The sequence below is a fragment of the Doryrhamphus excisus genome, linkage group LG9 (genome assembly GCF_037039965.1).
Source record: "Doryrhamphus excisus strain RoL-2023G ecotype Guam linkage group LG9, RoL_Dexc_Guam_v1.1, whole genome shotgun sequence".
Classification (NCBI taxonomy): domain Eukaryota; kingdom Metazoa; phylum Chordata; class Actinopteri; order Syngnathiformes; family Syngnathidae; genus Doryrhamphus; species Doryrhamphus excisus.
In genome coordinates, this window is record NC_136365.1 from 1,103,962 (window position 1) to 1,116,015 (window position 12,054).

General features: G+C 38.7%; 1 long non-coding RNA gene across 1 annotated transcript; it reads left to right on the forward strand.

Annotated features, from left to right (window-relative positions):
- The first annotated feature begins 1,570 nt into the window (after nucleotides 1-1,570).
- On the forward strand, nucleotides 1,571-8,502 carry LOC144899786 (uncharacterized). Its single transcript, XR_013628082.1, has 3 exons — nucleotides 1,571-1,707; nucleotides 3,944-4,072; nucleotides 8,287-8,502. It is a non-coding gene; the product is annotated as an uncharacterized LOC144899786 (long non-coding RNA).
- The last annotated feature ends 3,552 nt before the right edge of the window (nucleotides 8,503-12,054 follow it).

Below are 12,054 nucleotides of genomic sequence, written 5' to 3' on the forward strand. Positions count from 1 at the left end.
TAAGAAACCCTGGAAAAAAACCTCTAACAGCATTGTTTACCATTTGATAAACATGCTGTGATTGTGCATTAACATGTACATTACTCATTACAGTAAAGTACACGTCTGTCTATAACCGCAGCATATACAGCGACAACACTTACAATGTCCGCTCTCATTGGGATGGCTGTGTCTTCCAGCACAAGAAGTGTGCTCCAGTCCTCAGGTAAAAAATGCTGACTGCATTTTCTCGAGTATTCAAATTGAAATTGAGAGTTGTGGATTTTATGCAGAAATGGATGACTGCAGTATTGGATAATGTAGTAATAAACATCTGGATTTAGGATTTTGTATCAGAAGTTTGTATTTTTGGACCACACCAACATTCCAGTGCTTCTAAACGTCCAATGTAGGTTGTAGGTTGCATACTCAGCTATCTAAAAAAAATCAAATCTTGGCAACAAAACAGCTCATAATAAATCTAACTATTAATATATTTACATAATATATATTTTTTTACAATATGGTGAGTGCAAATAAAAAATTTGGGCTGGAAACGGCTCCCGGGCTACAGTGTGGACACCACTGATGTACATGACACAGGTTGTGTATGAATGTGGCTATTGTTTCAAGCAATGAACTGGGAACTCGATCAAAGCGCAACAGAAACACAATGAACATCTGTACAGACAAATGCGTCTCACAGGATGCCAATACCATTTGCCTGTTTTACAAAAGTGGCCTGTTTTGGTCGCTCTCATCTTCTGCTTTACACCCCACAGGAAATGGCCCCATTGTCCCAGGGAGAGGAAGTGGCTTGAAGCAGACCACTAGCGAGATCTATTGAGATTGTGGTAAATTATTAAGCATCACTTACAAATGGAAGGCACATAAGGATTGCTGTGTTGGCTGACCACAGTGAACCACCAAGACAACCAACCTCTACTAAGTGACGTTTTTACAGTTGGGTGATATGATGAGTAGTGATGTGTACAGTCGGTAAGCCTAAAACTTTGTCATTTTTTAAAATACCATTTTGACGAAAAAAAACAACAACTTTATTTGTGATCAATGGAATTGCATGTCGTTACAATGAAACATAAGAAAATGTCCAAACCATGCTGCATTTTTGCACAATATTTAATAAATTAAATCAGTTATTTTTTTTAAATACTGTATTGGTTGGTCCTAATCAAAAACAAACAAAATGGTTGACCAGAAAAGATTGGTCATTGAATGTGAGGGGCACTTGTCATTCCGGCTATCACCAGTAGAGACCGACAGAGAACATAATTTATCGACTTTGCCATGTCTGTAATGTTCATGTTTGGAATTCCGTTGTCCGTTGAATGCATGAGTGTGATTGGTGCATAATGCGGAAGTGTGTGTTGTTGTAGGACTTGAGAGCGCCGGTTTAATGTGTGTCCAAGCTTAATAATATAGAGTTAACAATAAAAATATTGGCGTGTTAACGTTGGCAACAAAGTTACAAACAAGAGTCAAATACTTTTGTCGATGTCGGGACACAGTATGTAGGGACTGAAATGTGTTATCGCTGCAGCCAGTTCACCGAATTGCGTAAACTACTACATTGCCCACAATGCACCTCTCCGACGATGACCAAATGGAACACAAAGCGAACCAGCTTCAATGACAGCTGAGCAAAGTTTGCCGAGGGAAACTTCAACGCCGACTATAACCTTGAACTGACGCGAGTTAGCTGACAATGTAAGTGTAGCAACTTGTACTTTTAAACCTCTCTACAGTATGACCACCTGTAGACGTTGAGTGTTTGTGTCTTACGCCAAACTTTGAGGTACGTTTCATTTGTATATCACTGCGGTGGGTGTTCCTGGGAAAACACTGTATTTCCAGCAACATTTACGGGTTGGTTATACATTATGCCCATATTTCATGCAGAGAGCCTGTTTGTCAAGTGAACATTAGCAGCGACAGTTTTGATGTCACTTGTCTTGTTTTGCTAATTACGTAAATGAAGGTTGTTATTGTGCCGATCAACAAACACAATTGAATAACTCAAATTAAAACCTTGTACATCATATGACCCAAAGGGCATATATTTTACTATACTGATTACTATAATGACAATGACAACTTCACAAATCTGAAGCGCGACTAAATTGGATTTTTTCTTAGGTAATGCCTCACTATCAAATACATCAAATACATTGACTTTTACATGTATTTTTTACTGCCACATTTGTTTTATCTACACATTTAGATTCCTTGACCATAAAAATATACAATGGAAGCACTTGAATTACATAAATAATGCTAACATGTTAATGTTAGCTAACACCTAGCATTATAGCGCTAAACATTAGTACAAGTGCACCTCTGAAAATGATAAATTTGTGTAATGATAGCATGCTATCACCTAGCATGATAGCACTAAGTGACTGCTTACTTTTATATTCATGAAAATTGCAAAAAATGCTAGTATGCTCATGTCAGCATGCTAGCAGTGGTAACATGCTAATGTTATCATGACGGCACCTAGCATAACAGTGTCTATTTATGAACATGGGTAAAAAGCCAACATGTTAATGTTAGTATACTAACACCTAGCATAGTGCTAAGTATTTATACAAGTGTCTACCCATGAAGACGGCTGAAATGCCACTAGCATTTCATGCAAATGTTAGCATGCTAACACCTAGCATGATAAAGGCAAAATGTTCCAAAACAAGTGCTCTGACAATTTTTTTTCTGGATTTTTATGCTCCAAAATGGCGACGTATCTTGCCTGTACAACAGGGCTTGTGGATGGACTCTACTTCAAACTGTGTTCTTGTTAGCATTGTTAGTTAGCGCTGCAGTACCACACTTCACCTTCCGCGGAATCATGAGTTCGCCAACAGTTCCCCAAAGTAGATTGGTAGAAATCCTGGTGGAAGCATGTATCCTGGATATTACGCCATATTTCTGATTGAATTTTGAATTAATGTCACTTCTGTCTGAATTTTGATGAAAAACCAAAGAAATAACATGCAAAAACTCTGAGGTTCGCATTGTGTGTCAAGATAGATTTCTTCCATGATTCAATTTTAGTTACTGATTGACAGCGGACTCCGCTGATTACATTTGTGCTGGTACATGTTTTGGATGCAGCAAAATGCGTTTGGTGCACAATGAGGTGAAAACACAGCAACTGAAACGTAAATCCCACTGTTTTGCATTATCCCATTCTCTTTATGACATGACTTTTGCATGTCACAAAATGGAGATGTGCAGTTGGGCTGAAACTGACGCTGCAAAAATATTCCACACTATTTCCTATGTTTATTCAGTGTATTTGATGTGTTTTTGCATTAGGTTATATCATGCCCCTCAAAGTGACTAGTACCGCTTTCAGGAGACTGACCATAAAATATGAAGAAACTTTGAAGATGCGACCAACCTTAAATTCTTGAATTCTTGCCTTAAATAAGCATGTGAGTAAGCATTACTAATATATACTAAGTGCTACATGTATGATCTACACAATTGCTTGTGGCTGAAGATATAAAAGTACAATAGTTATCACAAGCTATAATTAGCTACCCATGACAACACACTCACCTTACTAGCATGCCACTGCAACTGTTTACATACTATAAAATAGTCCCATTTATTGCTAAATGGGTTATTGAATGCTCCATATTTAGATTCATAGGAACCAAAGAGAAAGAGGATAGCCTCACAAAGATCCAACAAAATTTTCTATTGCTTTATGATTATTGAAAGCGGGTCCCACCATGGAGTATAGCTGTTGTGAAACAAACATTGCATTATTTCCTTGTTGAATGCATAAATCTCTCCACCGAAAAGCGGATTATTGTCGTCAATCAGTAACCAGGGATGCTGGAAATAACCGTCACAATATTGTCTGATAACGTGTGTCAGACACCAAGATAATGCTTGCATTTTCTCTGCATGTTCCCCTTCTCTGTCCGCCTTTCAGCCCCACCTCCGCCCTTCTCGCTGTTGCCGAGACACACACTTCACACACAACACAGCCAGCTGGTAAAAGCGCTCCAATGTTCTACCTGAAGAGTTTGCCTCAACTACCAAGCCCTGGTATCACAACACAGTAAGTTCATTTATGTTTTTTTTTTATTTTGAACATTTAGCATGCTACGATATTTCAGTACTCAGTACATTGAGTGCTGCTTTCAATGCACTTCATGAGCATCTGAACATGTGCTGTTCATGTCAGTCCATCACGGAAATCAGCAATCAACAAATCAATGTTCTGGGCTGTCTAATTGAATCAATTATCTGTAAATATGTGTATGGCACATATTTGCCATACACAAGTCCTTGGAACACCATGAAGGAAATACTGCTGAGTCTAGCACTTATATCTTGATTACTCTAGATATGTTATTATATTTGCATCTTTTCTGTTAAGTGTGGCTATACATCAGTGTTTTTGCTCCTTTATGAAAAATATATAAAATGTAACTTTTGGTGAAGAAGATTTGATGAATTTAAGAAGTTGTCATAGTGACACGACTCTCTTAAAGGTATCCATCCCTGCTTTCTAACCAGAGGCATGTTTGCATGTTCATGTCAGCAAAGTTAGAAATCCAAATTGATTGAAAGTCATTATAAGTTGCAAAAAAAAACAAAGTTCTGAATATGCCTGTTAGAGAAAGGGCTAATTTTTTGACCACTTTCTTTTCACATGGAGTGTCTGTCCAAATATAGCTCTCCCAGTTGTCAGGGTGACATTCTTGCTAACATTAACATCCATTTATGCCCCCTTCTGTTATGTGTCTCGCGCCCTTTCACCCCCCCAGATTCCCTTTCAAGTCCTAATCAAATAAATTAGTTGGTGAATAATAATCTTAAACTGTATTGAGGAAGTGAAGACCCATTTTATTTTTACTCAATTAACAAACGGGATAGCCATTTCAATATGATGTGCATGTCCATTTTTAACTTTAATTTTGAATTTCTGTAACATTGCCAAACAAAATATGCTTTCAACTTTCTACCTTTATTTGACCGCACACTCACCATGGATGACTGGAATATCTGATATTGTAACGCTTTGTTGCTGCATCACAAACAAATACGGACATTATACTCTCTGACTCACACGGCTATCATCTGGAGATGTTGTGATCCGATATTAAAATCAGATATCAGCAAAAAAAAAACCCCAACAAGTATTGGATTATATCTGCCTGAATCTGAAAGTTCCGATATAAGCATGCAGATACAAGTAGTCTATTCCTGCCTCCGCTCCAGAACTTCTACGCTGCAGCACCGCTTCCAGCATCCAGACTCCAAGATCATAACAACAGTGCTAACAAAGTAGCAAGGAGCAGTACCGATGTACATGCCAAAGTTAGACAAAGACACAGTGGAGCCATACATTTGTTCACCTCCTGTTTTCTAAATGTACTTTTTGCCTTTTGTAAAAAACATGGATAAGATCGGATTTATATTGTAAGCTCTCTTTTTCTGTCTTTAGAACGCACAGAAAAGGCTAAACGTGTGTTTGTGATTCACAGAAGGATTGTGGAGGATCCTTTTAAGTCCTGCGGTACAATGTTTTTGACCTTTTTCTTTTAAACTGAGAGGATTAATACTAATTAACAGAACGCTGAAAACATTGCAAAGGAGTGTTCTAGCATCCTTAACATTTGCACAGTGATACTTGTTAAAGGAGCATGCAGGGCATTTGCAAGTTGTTAATCAATATCCACGTGACGCTATCTCTCCCGTTCTCTCAGAAGAACCATTGCCAAAAGCCACCTCCCCTTTGCGACGCTGTGTGCCTCTGCTCACGTATACACCCTCCTGGAAGGGCATTGCATTGTTGGCACTGAGTGCCGCTGAGGATCTTGAGTTCAGCGCAGGTCCGGTCCAAGCTCCAAGGACAAAGGCTCTTTGTGTGCAACACCTGGTTAACGTTAATAAAAACGTTAATAAATAATTGATAGTATCTGAAGTCTGCACAGAGAAATATTAGAATCCCTTGCGGCATAAATGTGATGAAGAAATGTTGGCCACAGACCAATGTAGTCAAATGATGGATAGGTCAGGGAGAGCAGTGGAGAACAACAAGGATAAAGGGAAGGAAAGTGATATGGGTGCTGGTGGGGGATGGGGGGGTTGAGTTATTTATGTGTAATTAGGTGAGTGCTGAATGGTGTGTGCACCAGTGTCTGTCTGTGCTGAAGTCAATCCTTTGCCCTCTGGACAGCTTGTCTTATTAACAATAACCGCATTGAGATATCAAGTGTTCTCATGTTCCCTAACCCAAATAAGCACACAGCCTTTATGTGTTGCATTCAGGGACGTGCAGTGATGTTCATGACTGCATGTTGATGTAGTTTTTTTTTCACTATGTTAATACAGGTTGCTTATTAAGAGGATAAAAAGAAAATAATTCAGTTTAGTTGATAAATCATTATGATTTATTATCTCTACATGCACTGATACTTTGTTGTAAAAGTCTGATCACCTCCGGGTGAGCTTGGTGATATTATCCTCTCATCTTAAAAAATGAAGTTTTTTCATATATTCAGCAGATCATAAAAGAATATCTTGCTTTTGACTTGCTCTGTTCCAGCTGTCAAAAAACAACACTTTACTTTTCCTCTCTATTGAAGGACGGCAGTGACTATAGCTCAAAGGTTGGGAACCCTTTTTGGCCAAGAGAGCTATGAAAGCCAAATATTTTCAACAGTATTTCTGTGAGAACCATATAATATGTTTTTAGTGCTTCTTTGACATTGTTATAGTAAACCAATAATAAATAAAATACTTCTTAGTGGGGGCTGAGTGAGGATAAGCGGTAGAGAAAAAACTTCTTAGTGTTTTTTTCTTTCTTTTTGCCGTCTTCTTCATCCAAAGGGCTTGTTTAGCTAGCTGACTGTTTAGTTAGAGGTTTAGTTCTTGACCTCTCAATGACCTGGCTAAGCTACCACATTATCCAGAAATAATAATCGAGTTTTGGTGTCTGATCTGGAAAATATCGGAATGACCGCTGGAATTGTAATATTTTACTTAAAATTAGAGTCATGGTACACAAAAATGTTTCTGTAACTTTATATTAGTGGCCATTAGTTGTATTAGCTGCCATGTTCCAGCTCCGTGCACTCATTTGGTGCACTCAGATGGTAGGAAGAGCTTGCACACTAAGCCTCATCTCAGGTTTCTGTTGTGTATATGATCAGAAGATATGCAAATTCACAATACAGGTCAATGCATTGTGAATTCATAGAAGACAGGTGAGGCTCACCTGCCTCCCTTGACTGCACATCACTGGTTACATTTTTTAAAATAGAATATGAGTACATATTCAGTGTTACTCAAACAGCAAGCGGCCATTTTTTATTGAAGAAATTCCAGTCAGTTGTCCCATTTGCAACAGTGACCTCTGCTGGCACAAAGTGGTTAATATGACAAACACTGTTAAGCCCTAAAAGCAGAAATGGGCACTGTAAGTTACAAAGAAGGGAAGTAAGAACATGTTTTTACACAATTTATTCATTTATATAGTCAAAGAATTGTCTTTAAAAATCAAACTTTTTTGTTTAAATATTTTAATTTATACAAAACTGTTTACATTGGAGCCACGTGCTTGTTGTGTACCATGAGTTCAGTGGGTTTGGGTTACCAATTAAAAATTAAATTGATAAATAATAAATCATGCCCATCTCTGTTTTCTTCTTTCATTGATCTATTCACAAGTGTTTCCTCTGATCTTTATCAAAAAGGTACTAAATATGTTTTGTGTTTGAGCCATACAGGCTAAATTAAAGTGAAACCACACTTCAGGTTCACCCTGGAAATCATTTTGAAGCTGTAACTCGATATATTTAAGCGTCAGTCTTCACTGTATAGTATATATAATAATATAGTATGTAGAAGCAAAGTGATATATTCATGTGTGCTGTGTCCATGTACAACGTATTTCTGTGTGTTTATGGGTGTGATACAGTAATGCTGAAGAACCTGATCTATGCAGCTTCAGGGGGTAGGTCTTGTAACTCTATGCCAGTGTCTCTAGAAAGCACGCAGGAGGCGGTTTGGCCCTCCTTTGTGCAGAGTGAACGGCTCTGTGATGAAACAAATGTTTTGTTTTGATTGTAAATTTTTTTAAATATATAAATATGAAAAATATATAAAGTATATTCAGTTCAGCCAAGATAAAAGCTGGAATTTATTTTTCCAGCTATTAAATTTTAATGTTGGTTTGTCTCATCTTGAATGCCAGAATTTTGATTGTTTGCTTTCTTTTCCTTCTGTTTTGTTTTCTCTTGCTTTCTCTTCCTTGCTGGTCAGATATTGATGTTCTGCAGGCTTGTTCCTTCTCCTTCAACCAGCAGGGGGCCCCCAGTGACTGACTTTTGACTGCCTCACCATCCTTGTCAAGCTCTCCCATCCTCCTCCTTGCCTCTTTCTCCTACCTCCTGGCCCACACAGGCCCACCTGGACTCCCAGTCAACCTTCTCCCTCCATGGTGGTTGGGGGGAGGCACAAGGGCCCCCAGATGTGGGCACCCAACCTATTCGGCTCGCCTCAAATGAGAGTAAGCTGTCACAGCCATACTGCCTGGATGCATCCACTCTCACAGGTAGGTCAGAAGATTAAAAAGCACCTTTGTTGTAGTCAAAGTTCACATACAAGCATCAATCATTATACAATCCAAAATGAATAAGCCCATGAGGAACGTATGTCAACTTTTTACTGGAACTGTATATTATTACCAAAAGAAGCCCACACACATGTATACTATGATGAACCTTGTCCTTGTTCAGACCTCTGTGCAGACCTACCGGAACTGGAGATAGTGAGCCTCTTGTCAGAGGGTCAACCCAAGTACACTCTTCGAGCAGACAGTGTGTTTGGCTACGACCAGGATGACTGGCTACACACTCCTCTGCTGCCACCGGAGGTCGTCCTGGGCCTCACACACCAGCAGATTGAAGAGACGTTCAAGTTCTTCTGTAAGTTCAATTTTGTTCTTTGTCTTTGCTGAGCCCTGATTTTGAGCGTTGAGGAGTTTACCACTTTGGGTATTTTACTGACCTCAAAGCATCCATCAGGTGTATATCATTTATATTGTTGGTGTTTCCCACAAGGCTGTAAAGTGGAAATGACACCATCATCTAAGTTGCATAATTCGTCATGATTTGCCATTCTGCAAAACCCATTGTTTGTGTGTGGACGGGTAAAACATAGCTTTTTGGTTTGTGTCATAAGAAATGTGAACATTAACATATGTTGTTAAACCTTGTCTAACAGCAGATTACAAAGTATTTGTATTAATTGTGCATTAGCATGCACAGGATGATTTAAAAATGCATTCCAATTGCATTATTTTGTGGACACAATTCGACAGTATGTGGCCAACAGCGCTCTTATTTTGAAGAGCCTGTAGACCAGGGGTCTCAAACTCAATTTACCTGGGGGCCACCGGAGCTAGGTTCTGGGTGAAGCCAGGCCGCATCAGGTTTTCAAAAAAAAAAACCCCAAAACACATTTATTAAAAACTGGAAAAAAAATCAATAAAAAAAACTATCTTCAATGCTTTTGCTTCTGCTATACCCTACACTTTTTCAGTACTTTGGTTACGGTTTTCCACACCAAAATATCTGATAAAACATTCCACTGTTCTCAAATATCTTAATTTTTATTTTTCTATACACAAAATAAGATAAAAAAAAATAAATTAAGAATAAAGACAATAAATCAATCAATCAGTAATAAATAAGTAAAATAATAATAAAACAGCAAATAAGAAAAACGTAAGAAACCACATACAGTTGGTAGAGAAATTATTTTTTTCATATTCAAATGTACAGTATTAACAGTTATTTAACCTTTAACATAAACATTAATGAAACTTAATAATTTGACCCAATTAGCAAGTTAGCATGGTACTCAGTTCCATCTGGGAGCAGCGTCGTAACTTTAACAACACGTTTGATGAGATGCTTTATCTTGATGTGTATTTTCTGTTCTATTCCAAATCATTTCCTGCATTTATTTGTACCCAGCGTCATAAGCCTTTAGCTTCATTGCTAATCCAAAGCAACACAGGGCGGGGTAACAGGGTAGGGTAACAGTATGGGCGGGGCAAAATCATGTTTAATTGTGTCCGGTGTGCACACAGCTTTAAGCTGTCATTTCAACATTAAACTTTGGTATCAAGGTGGGGGCCTCAAACTAGCGTCTCGCGGGCCGCATTTGGCCCGTGGGCCGCGAGTTTGAGACCCCTGCTGTAGACTGTTAAGACAAGCTCGGTGCGAGAGTAAATGTGCCTTTTGTCCTTTTTTCACTCAGAATATGACAATGGGCATTGTAAACACACACACAGCCGCACACATGTTCTGCCAAACTAAGCTAACCCAGCTAGCTTGCATTCATGTACCGTAAGAGGGGGTTTTCCACCACTTTTTCCCACACTTCATTTGCTGTTTGACCAGCCTGTCAGTTTCTTAGAACTGCACTCGGAATGCCCTGATGGTATCTCAGCATTCCCTCCTTCTGTCTGCATTCAAATCAGCAACCTTCTGTCTTGTCTGCAAAATACAGAGATTACCCTTCACTTGACGTCCCTCTCTTACAAACGCTGGCACTTCAGTGAGTCACACAGGTCAAATGTCACCAAGCTGATTAACCTTCTGTCCCTTGGCTTCCTACATAGTTTCCGCTGTAGCTCTGCCACTGGAAATCATGTGATACTCTTAAAGTGCTGCACACAAAAGGATAAAAAGCTAAAAAAAAAATTCCAAAACATGCACCCGTTTTGTGTTGCCTATACGGTGCATCGCTGCTTTTTGGGTTGGTAACAATCTGGGACCACAAGCTCATGAGGAAAAATGCCAAAAAGTAATTGATGCGCCCACAAAATGTATTTTGTGGCCACGTTGGACTACCGGACGTCCACGTTGGCCTTCTACACCAGGAGTCTCAAACACGCGGCCCGTGGGCCAAATGTGGCCCGCAGGACACTAGTTTGAGGCCCCCGCCTTGATATGAAAGTTTAATGTTACTGCGGCCCGCGCAAGTTTGATATGGATGCTGTATGGTATCATGTACCCAGAAAAAATTATTACGTTTGATTAATGTTCATGTTAAAGGTTAAATAACTGTTAATAGTTATCCTCCCTATCCGTGTGGAAGTGGTAAGTTTTTGGCTATTTAAGTTTAAAGGAAATAATTTGAAGGCTACCGTTTAGGTCGCTAGCTCTCTAGTTCGCGAGTTAGCATGTGTCTCAAGACCCTGCAGTTGCGCAATATGTTGTAAATAAAAAGAGTATAAATGTGACTATAGTCGTGTTTTGTCATGTCTACAGGGCTCTAATAATGCTTTGTTCATTTTAATCTGAAAAAAATCATTTGTCTACCCACCAACTATATGTGGTTTCTTAAGTTTTTGTTATTTGCCGTTTTATTATTATTATTATATTTATTTATTACTGATTGATTGATTTTATTTATTCTTGATTTATTTATTTATTTTTTCATTTTTTTGTGCAGAAAAATAAAAATTAAGATATTTGAGAACAGCGGAATGTTTTATCAGAGCTTTTATTGTAGAAAATTGGAACCAGAGCACTGAAAAAGTTTGTATATTTTTAGTTTTTTTTGCGGCCCAGACCCTAGCTCCAGTGGCCCCCAGGTAAATTGAGTTTGAGACCCCTTCCCTACACCTCCTCCAAAACCTCCTGCGATAAGAGTGACTATTGCAATTATTAGAATAGATTCATCTCCAGAACCCGTCCCTTCTCTCTTCAATTGTAATTGTTCACTCGGTACTCACACCTAAGAAGTGATAACGTAAGATGATAGAAGAACACAAGGAATGGGAGTCACGTTATAGCCAGTCGCAGCACAATGTAAGTATATGTATGCTGTACATTAGGCCTGTATTACTATTATCACATGTTAATAAGTTATTACCACCTGATATATGTTTTCTACACAAATAGTTTGGAGACACCCATCCAGAATTTGCATTGAAATGTGCAATTAACCAAAAATTTACGCCTTTGAATGCTCAATCACAAATGTGGGGAGATTGTTTTTCAGTGTACCGCAGGT